The 19,901-nt window shown below is 36.1% G+C and overlaps 2 pseudogenes across 2 annotated transcripts; one reads left to right on the top strand and one right to left on the bottom strand.

Moving 5' to 3' along the window:
- Positions 1-13,716: 13,716 nt before the first annotated feature.
- LOC143545086 (F-box protein At3g12350 pseudogene) lies at positions 13,717-17,284 on the top strand (annotated as a pseudogene). Its single transcript, XR_013137364.1, has 2 exons — positions 13,717-14,589; positions 16,758-17,284. The product of XR_013137364.1 is annotated as an F-box protein At3g12350 pseudogene (transcript).
- An 858-nt stretch (positions 17,285-18,142) lies between these two features.
- On the bottom strand, positions 18,143-19,325 carry LOC143545112 (LIM domain-containing protein WLIM1-like; annotated as a pseudogene). The gene is made up of 5 exons (XR_013137369.1): positions 19,143-19,325; positions 18,924-19,020; positions 18,782-18,820; positions 18,589-18,678; positions 18,143-18,510 (listed from the first exon to the last, which is right to left on the bottom strand). The product of XR_013137369.1 is annotated as an LIM domain-containing protein WLIM1-like (transcript).
- Between the last annotated feature and the right edge of the window lie 576 nt (positions 19,326-19,901).

Consider the following 19,901-nt stretch of genomic DNA (forward strand, 5'->3'; position numbering starts at 1 on the left):
TTTCTTACGCAACGACTCATAATCAAATTATATATATATATATATATATATATATATATATATATATATATATATATATATATATAGCAAGGCCCTTTTTGGGCCTTTCCTATTGGTTAATTTGACTATTTTTCATAAATAACTTACTATTAAAATAATTTTATATTAAATTAAAAAAACCTCCTATTGAATGCACCCCTTTACTATATCTTATAACCCATGAACTATTTAATCTGAATATTTCGTGGCCCATTGTTAGTTATATGAGATAATTGATAATTGATAATTCATGTTCTTATTGTATGATTTTGTAAAGTGTGGCATTCGTCAATTTTTGAACCCGAAACCCGACACGTTCTGATTTTTGTAATACCCTAAAATGTAATGTTTTTATACGAGTATTTAGATAGTAAAACCGCTTTTCAAATTGTGTAAACTTAATATTTTTTTTTGAGAGGTGACGTGTGCGAATATATATATAAAATTTGAATAAAAGTTTCATACAAATCGGGTTTTAAAAATGGTTTTCACCAACAACCAAACCACACACGAAAGGCAAGTGTACCTATCGTTTATAGCAAAGTATCAGTAAGAACCGAGTGTCAATCCATGGACACGGCTAACTTTTGATACTAAATCTTTGTAATTAATTTAACCAAACAAACAATCCAAATAATTTTTCAAGTAACTAAATTAGCATTACAACAATAACAAAGCAAATAAAATACAACTAACAATTAATCCAAACAAAGCTGCTTAGACTATGCATCCACTTAAACTTAGTGATAAAATGACAATGATAATGGCAAACATCATGTATTAAGCATCAATATCAAATTCCAATCAAGGCAACCTAATACTAACAACAAAACATCATGATGGGTATTCAACAAGTTAATAACCATAGATTAGTAAGTTTGTCAAAACTACCTAATCTCACAATTAAAGGAAAGCTAGCATGAAAACAACAAACTAGCCACCTAGAATCATGTAAAATAGACAAGTTCAAGAACTCTAGTTAAACACATGAGTCTTTCAAATTAGCAAAATATAAACTAAGGATTATAGCCTTAATCTCTAGCAAACATTAACCAACTCAAAGAATCATATTATCACCATACAATTTTCCAATATCAAGTGATAGGTTTCATGCTTGTTAAAATTCATAACCAAGTTAATTTCCACTAGTCATTCCTAACTTAGTGATATAAACAAAGTATGCATACACAAACTAAGTTCATAAACAAATACTCAACACATAGTTTTCCAACATATTATGGCTAAGCATCTATCAAACTAACAAGATTAGGAATTAAAACAAGCATTCAACCATTAAACTTTATTCAAGAACATGTCATAAACTTGAAGAACACCAATTTACCAAAATCATGCATAGATAAATATCACATAAGTAGAAGTTTCAACATAATCTAAGTAACAAGAGTATTTAGCCCATAAGGCTTAATACAACAACCAAAATCAAAGTAATCTTACAAATCATTGTCAAGAACAAAAGATTGCAAAATAAGATGAATGATGATTGCTACTTGAAAGGATGATCACACAAAGATGGAAGCCTTGAATTCTCTCTAGCAAACACACAATAATTTTCCAGCAAGTTTGAGAATTCCCCTAAGGATCCTCCTTGAAATGGGAGTAATGGAGGTGTATTTAAGCTTTCTGGACGTCTGGCACGGGCCCATGCACGGGCATGCACAGTCGTGCATATAAGTGGAAAGTCAACACCCTGCTTTAGTCTGACCAAAAGGTCAGACTTCTCTGTTCTGGCACGGTCATCGGCACGGGCCCGCACGGCCGTGCAAGTCATGCACGGGCATCCGCACGACAATGCACGGTCGTGCACTTTTGAATTTTTGCGGCACTGGCTTGCATCTCCGGGAAGCACGGTCGTGCAAGATCTTGCACGGTCGTGCGGGGTCGGCAGATTGCTGATTTTGTCCACGAAATGCCCTCTTTTCTTGTTTTCTTTGTCTGGCGGGCGCCCGGACCTGCAAATTCACAAATAACTCAAATAAGTACCAAAAACAATGAATTTGCATGGAGTTCGGCTAAAATATGAGGAAAATTTGGTGTAATAAGATGTACACTTTGTGTTACATCAAGAGGCTATTTAAACTTGTGCTTATGACGTAATAATATAATATATAGATTGTTAATAATGGTTTAAATCATTATTCCTTTCAAATCCTAATAAATGGTTAAATAAGCTAATAATTAGAAAAATGTGTTTTTCAAATTTAACAATTTAATTATGTTAAATTCAATAATTTTTGTATTGTGAAACTTATTCGTAATATTAGATGATTGTTATAGAGTAAGTGATTTATATCACTAAATGAAAATTCAAGTAAAGTTAAACATAAGGCGGTTATAATTTATAGATAATTAAAGAAAGTTGAATTGTAGGAAAAATTATAATAATTATTGCATTTATTTAAATTTAAATTGGAATGAACTAAATTGCTAATTCAGCATAAAAAGTTTTGACTACCTTATAAAACTGATTAATAATTGTCATTATTAGCCTTAAAATACATGTTTTCTTTAGACCTTTTTAAATACTAACTTATCCTTTATATGTAAATTTATCTGTTCATATTAATGCAAGTTAATATATATCTTTAAAGAAATAAACATAATGTTTAATTGACAATTTTTTACTAATTTTTACCCGTATAGTACACGGTTAATAACCTAGTTATATATATCTTTCAAACTAATAATTTAACGCATTGAAGTCAAATACCTAATACCTCACATAAATTACTGTATTTAATATATTACACCATCAACAATGCAACACCTATAAGCACGTCTAGTTATCACATTAAAATTTCACAAATGCAACATTTGTTGCTTTCTTTGCCATACCATCAAATGCATGGAGCAAATGCCTTCCTTCGGATATGGTATTATGTTTTATTATTGTAGTTACAAAACGGTGAAATAAGAGAATCGAGAAAAAGAATCTTCGGCTCACAGAATTATGACGCGATAGGGCCGTCCAAACCGCTCGCCCACGAACTCGTTCGCCGCTCGCTCGGAAAATACTTGCTCGTTTTTTCACTCGATTTGAACTGCTCTGCTCGGTTTCGGTTTGTAAACGAGCCAAGAAACGAGCAAAGGTTTGCTCGGTTAGGTTCGACTCGAATATTTTTATTTTATTTTATATATAATTATATATGGACAAATATATAAATATATAGACTACACACATAAAATATAAATATATAATTTTTCAAACCCCCTTTAAAATTTTTCTTATTCTGTCAATTTTATAGTTTCATTAGTTCGATTCAAGTTTTCAGAACATTATATTTGTTTACATATTCATTATATCTCACTTTAAACTTATTTCTCCTAAAAATTTACAACCTATTACATATTTGTTTTAAAACTACTAATTTGTTTACAAAATATATTATTTACGACATTCAAACTTGTTTCTTATTGAAGCTTCTAGAGTGAAACAGAAATAAATAATGCTCTATATCGCTTGATGTTTGATCGAAAAATGCTCGATTCGATTTTGGCTTGTTTCGATTTTCGCTCGGTTCGAATTTCAACCGTTCGGTTCGGTTGTAAACGAGCAAGCCTTCGCTTGATTCGGCTCGGCTTGTGAACAACCCTGTGACGCGACCATTTCTTTATTTATTAGGTATAGAAGTGAAAATTTTCTAATTCTTTGGACGATTAAATGATGAAGATGGCAAATAAATGTGCCTTATAATACTGTTGATGCTACGTACTGCTTAAATTGAGATTCTAACAAGTAGCTACAACTACAATGCCTTCCGAAATCTTATTGCAAAACAAAAATTTTTGTGGCTACATGTGGGGCTGTAAACGAACCGAACGAACACGAACAAGGCCTTGTTCATGTTCGTTCGTTAAGAAAATAATGTGTTTACAAACACTTAGCGAACCAGATTTTATGTTCGTGTTCGTTCGTTAAGGAAATTAATGTGTTCACGAACGGTTCACGAACACAAATGAACACAAATAAAATCGGCAAAGCCTAGAGACTGAGATTGATTTATTCATCAGTCTGAATAATGAAAGCATGTAAACGGATCGAATGAACACGAAAAAATGGTATGTTCGTGTTCTTTCATTTAACTTTAAAAGAACACGGGCACTTAATCGAACAAATATTTATGTTCATGTTCGTTTATTTAAAAAGGGACATTTGTGTCCGTTTGTTTAAAATCTAAATGATCATAACTGAACAAAGATAAACGAACATACATGAACAAATGTAAATGAACTCAAACAAACATAAACGAACTTCGATGAAAACACCTAAATGAACACAAATTAACAAATATAAGCAGATGACCTATCTAGATAATATTTAATTAGTTTCTATTAATACATAAACGAACATAAATGAACAGACATAAATGAACATAAATAAACGAACATAAACGAGCTTCCCGTCGAACGATTCACGAATAGTTCACCGAACGTTCGTTTCGTTTACAGGCCTAGCTACATGACTTTGTTTAACACATATTTTGTTAAATGTAGTTGCAATGGTGCAACTCCAACACTTTAGTCATGAGCATATCCTTAGCCTTGTCGAATTGCAATCCGACCATAATAATGAAAAGTCTCTCCTTAGCCTTGTCGAATTGCAGCTTGACCATAATAATGAAAACTCTGATAAGCAAGATGAAGATGAAGACGAAGATGACTTTGTTGTGGAAAATCGTCATGTTGGCACATGCAAAATGTGCAAGGAAGAAATTTATTCATTTCATCTATGCTACTACTCCTGCAAAGAGAGTGACTACTCTCTACACAAATTTTGTGCACAACTGCCCATAATCCAACAAAATCACCCATTACATCCCGGCCACAATCTTACGTTGTCCGAGGGGTTTCAGTATCACCATTCCACATCCAGTGGTGATGCTGGATGGACATGCGTCATTTGCAAAAATAGAAGTAGGCTCTACAATTACTATTGCTTTGTATGCGATTTTAGAGTGGACATAATCTGCGCCACTATGTCCGAACAAAAGATGAACCACCCAAGTCACCCTCACCAATTGCAGCGAACTTTCAGCCGGGCGATGTCTGTTGTGCTTGTGGTAAGGAACATAGTGGAACCTTCTATACTTGTACCGCTTGTTCTTGGTTCGGGATCCAATTGGATTGTGCTTTGCTTCCATCCAAGTTATCTATTCAAGAATATACAAACGATATTTTCAGTCATACTCACTTGCTTAACATTGCTTATTCGTTTCCTTTAATTGAGAAAAGGGCTAAGTTCTATCCCTGTTGTAGAGTTTGTGAAGGTGGTTTCAGTACCTACGAGTGGCACTATAGATGCAATAAATGTCAATATTACGTCCATTATGATTGTGCAACTTCGAAGAGAGAGGCATTTATGTCTATCCTCATGCGTCCTGGTGAGTAATATAACTTTCCTTTATTTTAATACTATATATTATCCTTGGAAGTTTAGTTTTTTAACTTTAAATATATGTGTCATTGATTAGGCCTTGGTAAAATTTCTAAAAACTTCAAAGACGATGATTATCCTAATCTAATCCATTGTCCATTTCCTGATGAAAGTTTCAACCTTTTGAAGCACCTATTTTTCAATAAAGATGAATTTATTACTAAAGGAAAGATTGACGATACCGAGACGTTCAGACATTCCTGTCACCAGCATCCGCTAATTCTTACTGACGCACTCCTTAATGAATCAGTTTCTCTTCATGATCCCATGAAACACGTGGAACTGTTGTGTGATGGATGTGTGAGACCAATTACAGATGCGCCATTTTACAAGTGTTCCGAACATGATTGTGGTTTTGTGCTTCATGAGTGGTGCACCAGACTACCCTCTGAAATACCAGACCACCATGGCCATCCGGAGCATAAGCTTGTGCTCTTGCCAAAGATCCCTAAAAATTCCTTAGGTGTGTTTAATTGTAATATTTGTCCTTCAGGTTGCAATGGCTTCTCGTATGGATGTGTGCAATGTGATTATTATTTGGACATCAATTGTGGGTTCATACCTAATGTAATCACACATGAAGCTCATCCTAACCATCTTTTGCTAAGATTTAAAGCTTCATCAGACTCAAGGAGGTTTTGTAGGACGTGTAGGTATACGATGAGAAAACAATTGGGGTTTTATTGTCCCGCTTGTGATTTCTATATACATACATATTGTGCTTTGTTATTGCCTAAAACGATTCAGCACAAGCACGATAAACATCCATTGATTCTAAGATATTATCCAGCTGAAAACTATATTGGTGAATACTTTTGTGAAGTTTGTGAGGATGAATTTGACCCAGAAAGATGGTGCAACATGTGTGCCTCGTCTATGCACACTGCTTGTGCCCCCCTAAAACTTCACTATGAGCATTCAACATATTCCATGGTTGCTTATTCTCTCTATGCATTTCTCAATGTCAAGTTTGGAGGAACATTCGAAATCGATGATCATCCACATCCTGTCACCTTTGCACAAGGGGTTGACGGCCAATGCACTGTCTGTGATAAACAATTGCGATATCGTCAGATCTATAAGTGCTCCAACTGCAAGTTTGCACGTCATATTTTTTGTGTGAGAACGAATCCCGCCATTCGTAATGTTTAATTCCCCCAATCTAATCGCATTACCATAGTTGTTCAAGTGTTGTGTTTCTAGTCTGCTTGTACTTTACATGTACGTTTTGGTGTGTGTTTTTATGAAATTAATATTCTTGTGGAGTTACAGTATATTAATAACCTCTATAAGTCAAATGAATATTTTTTCACTATCGGTGAATTAATATTCTTGTGAAGTTACGGTATATTAGTAAATATCCTAAAAATGTTACTCAGTCATCACTTGTCAACACCTTAAATCACCAACGTTTTCAAAGATAATATCTTTTGTTTGGTTTATTTCATACATAACTAACCTATTTGTCTCCATAACAAGAATAACTTACTAGCTAACCGGGGTGTAAACGAGCCAAGCCGCTCATGAGCTACTCAAGATCCGTACTAAAAGTTTGAATAGAGCCGAGCTTAAAAGAGCCTGAACTCCAGCCTAAAGATAAGCTTATCGAGCTCGAGCCGGCGTGCAAGCTTAAACAAGCATGTTATTTATATAACTTTTTTTTAGTATATAGAATATACTTATTTTCTACAATAATAATAATCATCATCATCTAGTGGGAGCAGAATAGATTTATGGATCCGTATTACAATCAGGCGTTTAAACCAACTCAACAGTTTACCGAATTGAAACTGGCTAGTTAAAGACTTCCATTGAGCTAAGGAGTTCGGAGGACTTGGGACGTGACCTGGGCTTCACTTATGGTTATGGAGCTTCAAATAAACTAATCTCAAGATTTTTCTTATTGATATTTACCGATTTAAATGAGTCGTTAATTTACCCAGTTTTTTTTTCTAAGAATGTCTTGTACCGGTAACTCTATTTTCATATAATTTTATAAAATTGTGTTTCATATTCAGCTCATTATTAATCACCAATTGGGGTTTTAGGTTTTTGTTTTTAATCGTTTTGTTATTTTTATATATTTTTTAATGATTTGTTTTATTTTTTAGCGTAGCTTTGTTTAAATTTAATACGTATATGGTAGTTTGTTACGTTAATTATATTTATTTAACTTTAGGGCTATTTCAATTTATATGCGTAGGTTTCTTAGATTTTTAATGAACCAACATAAACGAACATGAATATGCTAATTTTTTAAAACGAACCAACATGAACACAAATATTTGTCTTATGAAAAAGGGGCAACTAATGGAGGTTACGATGGTAATTGATGCATGAGATAGGAGGTTGACGATGGTTGATGATAATCATAAGTAAACCGGTGATTAAGAGGATAGACCAGCAACAGTGAATATGTAAATGAGAGAAATTATGTTAAGGTTTAATGTTAAAAGGGTTTCACAAATAAATGGGGCTTTATAACCCGTTTAAGTGTCATCTAGGTTTGGTGAGACCCATGACCCGTGAAAATTATTGTTTGATGAGTAAGGGGTTTCACAAATAATTGAGATGTTATAACCCATTTAAGAATTATTCGGGTTTGGTGAGACCCATGACCCGCAAAAATTATTGTTGATGATGAAAAGTTTTATAAATAAATGAGATGTTATAACATGTTTAAGGATTATCCGGGTTTGATAAGGCTCATGCCCGCGAAAATTGGGTGAAACGCGTAAAAAGCCACAATTCAGGAATGAAGCAATCCGGTGGCCCAAAAGGAGTAGGGAGCAACCACATCATAATTTTTATGTAGTAAATTAAATAGATAGATTATACATTTTAGTCATATTAGTTAACATAGGCATGTTAGTCGTTTAACGAGGCCACTCCATGCCCACCCAATTGTTTTGCAATAAGTCAATTGACTTTTTCCAACGTCATATATAGGTACAAACTTCCTAATACCGATTTTAACAATGAGAGTCTTCCGCCTATAAATAGATTTTAAGAATCCATACGCACATCTGTATCAAATATCCCCTGACTCAAATAACATCATCTTCTTAAAAAATATATAAAAAGGTAATTAACAACATATATAAATGAATTAAAATCAGTAAACGAACCGAGCCCAAACATGAAAAACATTCGCGAGCCGAGCTCTAGTTTTACAGTTTTAGAAAAATGGGTCGAAATAAATCAAGCTCTCGCTACTCAAAATATCCCGAACTTGAGCCCAGATTCCCTATTTACACCCCTACATTCATCCATCATAACATATGCAAGCAATGTTTTAAAAACCGGTTTTTTACTCGTACCGGATTGAACTAAAAAATGGTATAACCGGTTAAACCGGGTTATACCGGGAGGTTCAACCAGTTGAATAGTTTACCTTATATTTCCTATAAATGCAACTTCAACTCTAAAAATAACCAAAAGTTAATGATTCCATAACAAAAAATAATCCAAATTAAAGTTAATCCATATTAAAAAAAATAATTCAAAAGCACTCAAGTTTAAAAAAAATAGTCCTAAAGTTTACACGTTTTATGTTAATTGTTGGGTCAAAAGTAATTTTGATAAAATATGGGCTGTAAATATCAAAAATTTCTCAGACTTAAAACCGGTTTGTCGGTAGAAACCGGTATTTTAGAAAAAAACCGCCGGTACGATGTTCTAGCAAACCGGCCAAAAATACCGGGCTCAAAATATCGGCATGCTATACGAAATCCGGTTTAACCGGTTCGACCGATCGGTTTAAACCGGTTTTTAAAACACTGTATGCAAGTGGGTGCAATGATGGAGCTTCTTTAGGGCAAGGGCCACCCCTGTTTTTTTACGCAACAGTGTAAATTTACTCGTTTTTCGTCCAAAAATTATTATACGCATTGTAAATTTACTGTTTCTGACCGAAAATTTGAGTCTGGCCCCCCTCGCTTATGATTTTTCTAATACATTTTAGGCCTCTCGTCTAAGCTTCGCCACCGAGTGGGTGTGAAGCGTAAAACCCATAATTGCCTACGTAAAGCATACAACACCATTTCACATATCATACAACATGATCCAATCTAGGGATGAGCAAAAATCGGTATGGTACCGATTGGTACCGTCGGTACCGAATCGGTACCAAGGTTTTGAGTTTTTGGGACCGGTACCATACTTTTATCTTAAATACCGGTACCGTACTGATACCGAACTGAACATTTCGGTACCGGTACCAAAAATATGCGATTTTCGGGATCAGGATTTTCGGTATCGGTACCCCGGTACCGAGTTCATCCCTAATCCAATCCATGTAATTAAGTAAATCTTACTATACTATTAAAGCAATACAAGGTAGGGGTGAGCAGAAAACCGAATTAACCAAATCGAATCCGAATTAACCGAAAAACCGCATAAAAAAAACTGAACCGAAGCATTAACCGATGGTTAATTTTTTGTTTTTTTGAAATTCCGAAATTTCGGTTTTGATTTGGTTATCCATTTTTAAAAAACTGAAAAAAACCGAACCTAACCGATTGATGATGATAAAGATTATCAAGATGATGAGGAATAGACTAAAGTTTTAAGATAAATAAATAAGATGATGAATGAAGATCGGGACTAAACTTTTAATGCTTTTTAATTTTTAAACTCTATTTAGCAACTTTGTATTCGTATAGTTCCGTGTAACATGTGCCTATTTTTGTTTTTTGAATTCAATATATATGTGGACTGTTGTACTCTAACGCGTTCTTATACAAGCTTAAAATATTCATTTTCATTTTTTAGTTTTTTTTTCAATGTCGACTCATAATTGTAAAAAAACCGAAAATAATCGAACCGAAACCGAAATTAACCGAAAAACTGGAAAATCGAAAACCGAACGGTTTGCATATTCAAATAGCCGATTACTTCAGTTTCGGTTTGGGTTTTGCCTAATAACAGAGCCGAACCAAACCGTGCTCAGCCCTACATGGCATTCAAGTAGTATGTCCACATAGGTTTCCAACTCATCAATTTTCCATTTATATAATTTCCACATATTAATTTGAACATTAATTTTATGAAGAAAGTTTCAAAAAGAATTGCTATAATCATCATTTATTGAGTAATAAAGATAATTAATTGTTTTCATTGTTTTTTTTTTAAATTTTGAGACCTTGTTATTTTATTTTTTTTGAATTTTAGGAAATTATTTATAAATGTTTGGACTTGGATGTTTGGATTGAAATGGTTGTTTAAGTCACGAGGTTTGGATTATATTGTTGCTATATTTTTTCTTTAGAATGGTGACTTTCTTGTACTTAGGCTACCGCATTCTTCAAATTGGAGAGCCGCACTCTGGCCAAACTATGTTGTCTTAACCGAGCCCACGCTGGTTTCAGAGTTTGGTTTGGGTGTTCCCCCGGGAAACCATACCGCCGACTGCCACTTGACAGTCGTTGTGCCACCACAAGAACAGAACTCTCTGGCGTAACACATGGTGGGACGAAAACCCGGGTGGGCTCAGGATTCAAACTGGCAATCTTTGCACAAGGTTAGCTCAAATCTATCATTGCCAATATCCACCCAAATGTGACATAACTGGAACTTGAACTTGAGTCTCTACTGGAGAATTCAAACCTCCTACCACTAGGTCACAAGTGGGGGATATATTGTTGCTATTAAATGCGCGGTTAAATAAAAATTACAATTATATCTCATTGTTATATTCATATTTTAGCATATTTTTCTGTTGTGTACTTAAATGTTTTATAATTTCAATAAAAATAGTTTTTATAACACACAACTTATGTTACAACATCTACATGTTTACACTTCATAGTTTACAGCATATGACTTCAGTAGATGATAAAGTTTTAACCAATATGTCTTTTTTGTTTCCTTGTATAAGTTAGTAATATGTGGCGTAACTTAGAATTATGTTTTAAATTGTTATTTTTCTCTATTTGTTTTTGTATGTTGGGCTCTTTTAATTAAAATAACAATGTGATAATAATAATAATGATAGATTATCTGACGTTTACAATTCGTTAAAATGTATATAACACACATGCGCGCATGCGCACGCGCGCGCACACACACACACACGTATATATATGAAGTTTTATATATTTTCCGTTCGTGTGTAACACAGATGTAACCTAGTATTTTAAATACACCAGTAGTGTGCCCGCGCGATGCGGCGGGTAACAATATTTAAAGGTTGTTAATGAACTAATCTGATCCAAACCAAGGCTAGCTCAAATTGGACTCGAACTTCATTCAAAGCTGGCGTGGGTAGGCGCTAAATTAAACTTGAGATTGTTTGCTTGCACAATTTGGCTCAACTTTACAATTTATTATCATAAATATCAAACATATAACTTAATCGTGTCGATGGATTAATTCTAAAACTTTATTCAACCAAAAAGTTAAGTAAGTCAGTTGCTTGTTATAAAGACTTAACTTGTAATTATTTGTAAGATTTCTAATGTGTTTTAACACTTGTAATTACTAAACCATTGAATTTTATTTGCATTTCTCCTCCTTATACGAGAACCAAAATTAAGCACAATTCTTCCACTTTTAAAGCATTGATAACTTTTCTAAACGGAATTATTATATAAAAAACAAGACCATAAAATCAAGCATTTTTTAAAAAAACTATATAAGTATTTTTTTTTCTAAAAAAACAAACTACACTTTTTTGCTATACTACTTTTTTTCAAAGATATAAAAATGATTTTCTTTAAACCTAGGTGTGTTGTGCGTATAATATGTGTGATTATAGTCATGCTTAATTATGAAAATATATTGCATAATTATTGTATAAGGTGTGTAATTATTTTTGTTTATACGTAATTATGTACGTGCAATATTACAAACATATATTGCGTTATTATGTACGTGTTAAAATGGGTTGGTGCTATTTTTCAAACGGGTTAGAGAATTAGGTGGTGTTTTTTTCTAAATGATTAGAATATGTTGATATGGCATGCACAACCCGACATTAGCATGCACGTAATGCGACATGGAACACTTCATCGACCCGCTATGAACAAAAAACAACATTGGAACGCGTAGCAGGGTCGCTATGCGCGTAAACCAACATTGGAACGCACATAAACCCACATCGGTCGCATAAAGCGATATCAAACTTGTAACCGATGTTGATACGCATGTAACTCAACGCCGGCCACATAGCCGGTACCGGTACGAGCGTAACTTGATGACGATAAACGCATAACGCATCATCGGATACGTAACCGGATTCGGTACGCGGGTAACCCGTGCTTGGCCGCACGAAATCTAGCGTCGGTACGTGTGTAACGCGGCAACCAACTCGTAACATATGTCGGTACGCATGTAACCCGACATCGAACGTTTAACCAGTGTTGGTGTAATCTGACGATGTTAAACTCCTGGCCAGAACCCGGTTGTCGGTCCTAACTCGTATTCTCGAAACATGTGAATTTTTTAAAATTTCAAAGTATACAATACTAAATTCAAATTAAAGAGAATAAAATTCTTGTTTTTATGGTGTAGTTTATTTTTTTAAATATTAATGTATGCATTAGTTATGATCGTTTAAAAATCGTGAGGGGTAGTTGGTTTAACTTAAGGGGTCAAAAATGTAAATATTGTTTTATATAGTTAAAGTTGAATAAAATTAAGAGGCCAAAGATGTAATTACTCTTTCCCAACCCATCCCCCATAATTATGTGAGGGGGATTGGTAAATTATAGGGTAAAGTTTTGAATGGCTGTGAGTGTAAATTATAGAGTGGAGAGAGAAATGTAGTGATTTTTGTAAATTTGGGGAAACATTTAGGGAACATTGTTTGCCCCTATTTATTTTTTAATATTTGTTAAGTAGGTTGTGAGTAGAGGGGAGAGAAAACTGTAATAATAAAGGTATAAAAATTATTATTTAATTAAACAGGAAAAAAAATGTAGTGTTTTGTAGTGTAATTATAGGGATATGGATGGGGAATGGATTGTGAATGCTCTAAAGAAGACATCTTTACCCCCAAAAGAAGTTAAAACATGCATCAAGACTTGTAAAGTTTATAATGTTTGTTTAGGATTCTTTTTATATATAATATAGATAATAATAAAATTAAACCTTAAACACAACCTTAACCAAATTTTAAGGATCCGTACATCTGTTTCGAATATCCTCAGACAACATCTTCATCTTCATCTTCATCTTCCATCTTCAATCTTCAACCCATCTCACAAATCCCAAATCACCACAAAATGTCCACCACCGACGATACCGCAATCCCACTCTCCGAGTTCCCGGAAGACGTCCAGCTCTGCATATTATCCTTCCTCACCCCACCCCACCTCTCCTCATTCGCCTGCACTTCCAAACGCTTCTCAACCCTCTGCCGCAGCGACTCCACCCTCTGGTTCTCCTTGTGCCACCGCCGATGGGGCTCCAACACCCACATCGCCAAATGGGGCTCCGGATCCATCTCCTTCAAGCACCTCTACAACACCCTCCAGCATTACGAAAACCTAATCGGCTTCTGGCGATTAAGCTCCAGCCAATCACAACCCAGAACACCCAATTCGATCCCCAACAAGCCCCCACCTTTGGTGCTGTTTGAGTGGGGCCCGTTTTTCATAACCGGGTCTAGGGTTTCACCGTCCGGTAACGGTAATTACGACGTCGTAAAGTCGCCGTTTTTGATCATGGGGATTTCGGATAAAGGCGAGATGGTTAATTATCTGCAGCCGAATTCGGAGCTCCAATTGGAACCCGGGTCAATTTTGATGGGTGAAAATGGGTTAGTTTCGGGTTCCGGGAACGAATTGGTTTCGGTGGATGTGAATCATTTGGGGAAAAGCCATATAATAATCGAGGAGCGGGTTGGTTTCGGTGGGTCGAGGAATTCGAATGTGATGAATGAGGATTTGATTGGGGTGGAAAGTGGATCGCCTCCGAACCGGCTGACGTCGGAGATGTATCAGTATTTTGCGAACCGGACGAGTCCGGTGGGAGAGAGGAGACAGAGGAGAAGAGAGAAAGAGAAGAATGGGAATAAGAAGTGGGAGTCTGAGCATTTTATTAAGATTGTGAATCACTCGCCCACGTCTTCGAGGCCGTTACAGGGTCTTTGGAAGGTAATTATTAATCATTTACGGTGGAGTTTGAAAACTATGAACATGGATTCTTTAGAATTCTGGGTGTCAATTGTGTTGGGTTGATTTGCTGATTTGTTCAGCCTGAACACGGCCTGTATTGTTATCCGTGCCAAAAACATTAGTTTTAGCCCACACACACTTTAAATTTTGTAACCTGAGCATGGCTTGTTTAAACGTGTTAAACATGTTGGCGTGTAATAATAAAGTTCTAAACTTGTTGATTGGGTTGGTGGGTTGTAAAGAGTGGATGAAACGGGTCATAAGCAGGTTAAACTGGTCAACCCGTACATGACACATGTATTTATTTGTGTCAAGAACATCAACCCTACCCTGCGTCCCTGCACACACTTAAAATTGTAGCTTGAACAAGACCATTTAGCCCTTTATTTAAATGGGTTGGCGGTAGGGGTGTGCAGGATACGGGTCTGACCCGTGAAATCTGTGAATCAGTTTACGGTTCCGGTTTAATGGAACCGGTATTTGAAAGCAAGTACGGTTCCGGTCCTGGTCATATCTGGCGGAACACTGCTGGAACTGTGAAGATCAAAAGCCCGCTTAATTTCTTAGGGGTGTGCTGGATAAAGAAAGAATCTCATGCAAGAGTAACCTGAAAATATTCTATTTTATGCTCACTATTTTGTATATAGTTGCAAGATCAAGATTTTTTTGATGATTTTGAAGTAGAGGTCAACATGTTTAAAGTTTTTGACCTTTTGGTCAAAAGATGATTATATTAATATCTTTGTCTTTGCATAATATATTGTTTTCAGGTTCAATATCTACTGCTTTATGTGGTGGCATAATATTATATCACAGATTCACAGTTACACACATCACTAAGGGTCTAAGTTGCTGCAACTGATAATGCGTGTTTGTATTGATATATGATCAGGTTATGTGTGCATAAAGCTCCTGCATACTGATTCTTGTTAGCAAACCTGGGAAACCTGCCAACTCGTTCCCGCATAACCGGTTTAAATACCCGGACCAACCCATTTGTAATAGGTCCTTTTTTGGGTTTGAAAAATCATGCAGGAGCTTTAAACCGGTTATAAACCCGGAACCTCACCTATTACAAATGGTTTGGTCTGGATATTTAATCCGGATGCTGGAACGGTTTGGTGGGTTTCAAATGTTTGTTAAGAAGATTCAAGATGCGGGAGCTTTAAGCACACATGATCAGTTGCAGTTGCAGCAACTTAGACGCTTAGTGATGTGTGTAACTGACCAGCTGTTGATATAATATTATGCCACATAAAACAGTAGATGTTGAACCTGAAAATTTTATTATGCGACATAAAGATGTTAGCATAATCATCTTTTGACCAAAAAGTCAAAAACCTTAAAACATGTTGACCTGTATACTTCAAAATCATCAAAACAATCTTGATCTTACAACTATATACATAGCAGTGACATAAAATGGAATATTTTCAGGTTCATTCTTGCATGGCATCCATTCTATATCCTGCATGCCCCCAAGAAATTCAGCGGCTTTTGATTTTCATGGGTTCGCGGTTCAAACATTGTTCCGCCGAGTATGCATTTATGGTTGATGTTCAGAACTGGAACCAACCGTACATGCTTTCAAATACCAGTTAACCGGAGCCGGTTTCAACGGTCAGACCCGTATCTTGCACACCCCTAGTTGGCGGGTAGTAATACAATTGTAAACTTGTTGATCGGGTTGGTAGACTGCAAAAAATGGGCCATAAACGGGTTAGTGGATCAACCTGTTTAACCGAACATGTTGGCAGGTCGACCTGTTTAACTAAACAGGTCAAACCAAACATGACCTGGTGTAATGAAGCTGTAAACTTGATAATCAGATTAGTGGGTTGTTAAATCATAATCAGATTTAGTTAGTCAACGGCTTATCTGACTAAACATGTCAAACCAAAATCGTCCTGCCAACCTGTTTTGATAAACGTGTCAAATGGGCTGGTGTGTAATAATAAAGTTGTTGCTAAATGGGTTGGTAGGTTGTGTAAAAAGGGTTTATACGCGTCATAAATCATAAACTGGCAACTGGGTCCGAATCGTAAACTTGCTATTTAACCGAATCGGTTGGCGTGTCAACCTGTTTAACTAACCGGTTAAACAGGTCAACTCGAGCACGGCCCGTTTTTTAAAGTTTCTTGGTGCAGGGTATTTGTGAAGATGCAAAGCTGGACTTTTATCTTGTGGCATATGATGACATTGGCGGTATAGCATGTAGAAAAATTGGGGATTCTTGCAAACCTTTTTCCAGTTGTGCCCCTGTGTTTTGGACTTCCAACACTACATTTCTTGAATCCCCGTTTTCTTCCGAGGAAGAACACATATACGAAACCCGTGAACATCTTCTTCCACCCGGAGAGATTCCATCTTCACAAATGGAATCTGTGTCGCGTATTCTTTATATTAATTCAAGCTATGATCTTGTGTTACCGGGACTAGCGGGGCCCACTTCTGCGAATCCTCATCAGGTGGAGGGAAGGATTTGGGAGTATGGCGATGGGACATTTGGGTTCGGGTTTCTTCGTGATAATCATATTATTGATCTGAAGCATATTGCGGTTGATGGATGTCTGTTAGACACGGTGCAACCATTGTGATGCTTGGTAATTCTTGGTTACAGTGGTAGTTTGCAGATTTGAAGTCAATCTGGGTTACCTTATGAAAAGGTTGATGATTGATTTTTTAGATAAATAAGTTAAAACTTTATTGATCTGTTTAGTTTCAGATCTTTGCAAAATCTGTATTTTTTCTTTCATGTTTATGTTTATGCATGGTTGAATGCTGATGTACAGATTTTGTGTGTTGTACTTTGTACATGCTCTTATTGGATAATTTTCTTGTTTTTAAAGCACAATGTACTGAAATATTGCAAAATTGTTATATTTTTTTAGCCGCATTTTATAATATCTAATTATTGGACTGCATAATATTCGCGTCAAAAAAAGAGAAGAAAAAAAAACGAAGTTTTTGGAGCCGAGAGTCTCAGTGAAAGAAGCCTCTTTATCCCAAAATTGCCATCATCCCTTCCTTCTCAAACCTTACCACTTACCCTGCATTGTGAATTCGATATTTACTGGAAAAACAGGAATATGTCGAGCTGAATCCATGTCGGGGCATGCATGGAGTTTGAAAGTTGGGTGACTCGTTTTATGCTTGAGCTCGTTAGTTAACTCATTTTACACTATTCAGCGCGGCTCGTTCATCAAATAAGCTAAATTGGTCAAAAGCTGGCTCTTTCAAGCGCAAATGCCCGAGTTGTGTTAGACCTAAATGCCTCATAGCGTCTCACACTTTTTTAAATCATGCTTACCATAGCTATGCAAGCTAGAGCCTGTTTAAATTATACTGTAATATATATCTATGCAAATGAGTTAACATTTATAGCTTGAACTCTACTAGAGCTTGTTCAAGTAGAACTACATCAAGTCAATCGAATCGAGAATGGTTTCTTACAACTATTTTAGAGCTTACAAGGCAAATCGAGATCGAGCTTGCATCAAACCTGTATTAATATTTCAGAATTTTCAACATGAACAACAGGAAGCAGAACACTCTTAAATTCCAATATTCCATTCAAAGTGTCACAAGCAAAAGAAAACAGACTCCCATATCTTTATCAAGCATACAAATCTCCCAACACCAACAACATAACACAGGTTGTAAGATCATCATAACTCATAAAAGGCAATCAATCAACAATCAAGGTGCCGCTTCTGCAACCCTGGCAGATCGCTCGCCCTCAAGCTGACTCAGGTTACCCTTCTCTTTAATGAGCTGAGTGTGGTGGTGTCTGCAGTACAGATGACCTTCATGTGCAACATAATTCGACGGGCTAATCGTACAACCTCCATGGCTACACTTAAAGCAGCTCTTATGGTATGCAGTCCCATTTACAGAAACCTAATTCAATTTGCTACATATTTAGCATATAAAACAATGAAATGATGAATCAGCTTGCTTTAAGCTCAAAGATCTTACCTTTTCAGTTGGATAGACCGTTTTCTGACAGCCCAAACACTTATCTCGTGTACCCACGAACATACTCGAGACTTTATAAGCCAAAGGCTTCTGTTAAACAATTCAAGATTCATCAGTTTCAGTTTCAATATCCAAACAAAACAGATCAGATCTAGATTCAGTTTACGGCGGATGTGTTCGATTAAACTCATACCTCGCCATCGGTTCTGTGGTTTCACAATCTTTGGTGTGCCTGTAACATGATTAAAAACCAGTGAATTTGATCATGGATTCATGAGTATTGAATTATTTACTAATTAATTATTAATTATCAGCCATTAATGATGATGGTGTACCTTCAAAGCTCTTATCTAAACTCCCAGTTTTCTTGAACAACTGATCAAAGTGTGGCCTGCAATACAGCACACCCTCAAAGGAATTATAGTTACTGAGCTGCAAATCACCCGAATTCGACAACAATTAGTCGGTATCACAAGTTTATACTCAGTGAGGCATTAGGTCGAACACCTTCTGTGCAGATCTAAAAAAACACATATAACAATCGAAAATCCAACCTTGAGTGTGCCATTGCAATGGTGGCAGCTGAAGCATGCCTTGTGGAAGACCCTATTGTCAGCAGTGAGTTTGTCAACAAGGTAGACAGTCTTGTCACATGCCATACATTTCTGGGTTGTGCCTGCAAAAGCCATGGTATGAGTTGCAGATGATGGATGATGTTGGGATGTGTGGAGTGGATGGAAGATAATGTTGAAAGATGTAAGTAAGTAACTAACACATGATAAGGGGATCCATGACAATGATTTTGTCTGGATTCATAAGTAAGCAATTACCTGTAACCCATGTAACCACTCATTTGAGTTACAACTAACCAATTTACTATAAAACGATTAGTGGCAGGCAAACGGGCAACAAGCTGCGCCGCAACCCCCTTTTGAACAGCAAAGCCAATCCTGCTAAAAACGAAGCTTTGGGACCTAGAAGCTGAAGAGGTTCCGTGTACGACGCGCTGAACCCTACTCAAAAATTTCACAGCCTCTGGAGCCAGAAAACCAAATGTATCAAAGGCAAGTGGTAGAATGACATGTTGATTATCTAAACAAGCTTTCTCGTGTTTAACAACTTTGCCCGATTCAGCCTTCAACGCAGCCTGACCCACAACAAACCCACGGTCCCTGAGCCCAACAAGAGGAGACACTCCTGTAAGATCCACACAGGCGTGTTTCTCCTCTGCCCAACTTAGCAACTCTCAGTCACCCTCTTTAATTACTAGTATGTATGGAGCCCCATTTCTTGATTATGATATTATTATACTG

The sequence above is a fragment of the Bidens hawaiensis genome, unplaced genomic scaffold (genome assembly GCF_021521415.1).
Source record: "Bidens hawaiensis isolate Kalapana, Puna unplaced genomic scaffold, B.hawaiensis_p1.1 tig00013821_1, whole genome shotgun sequence".
Lineage (NCBI taxonomy): Eukaryota > Viridiplantae > Streptophyta > Magnoliopsida > Asterales > Asteraceae > Bidens > Bidens hawaiensis.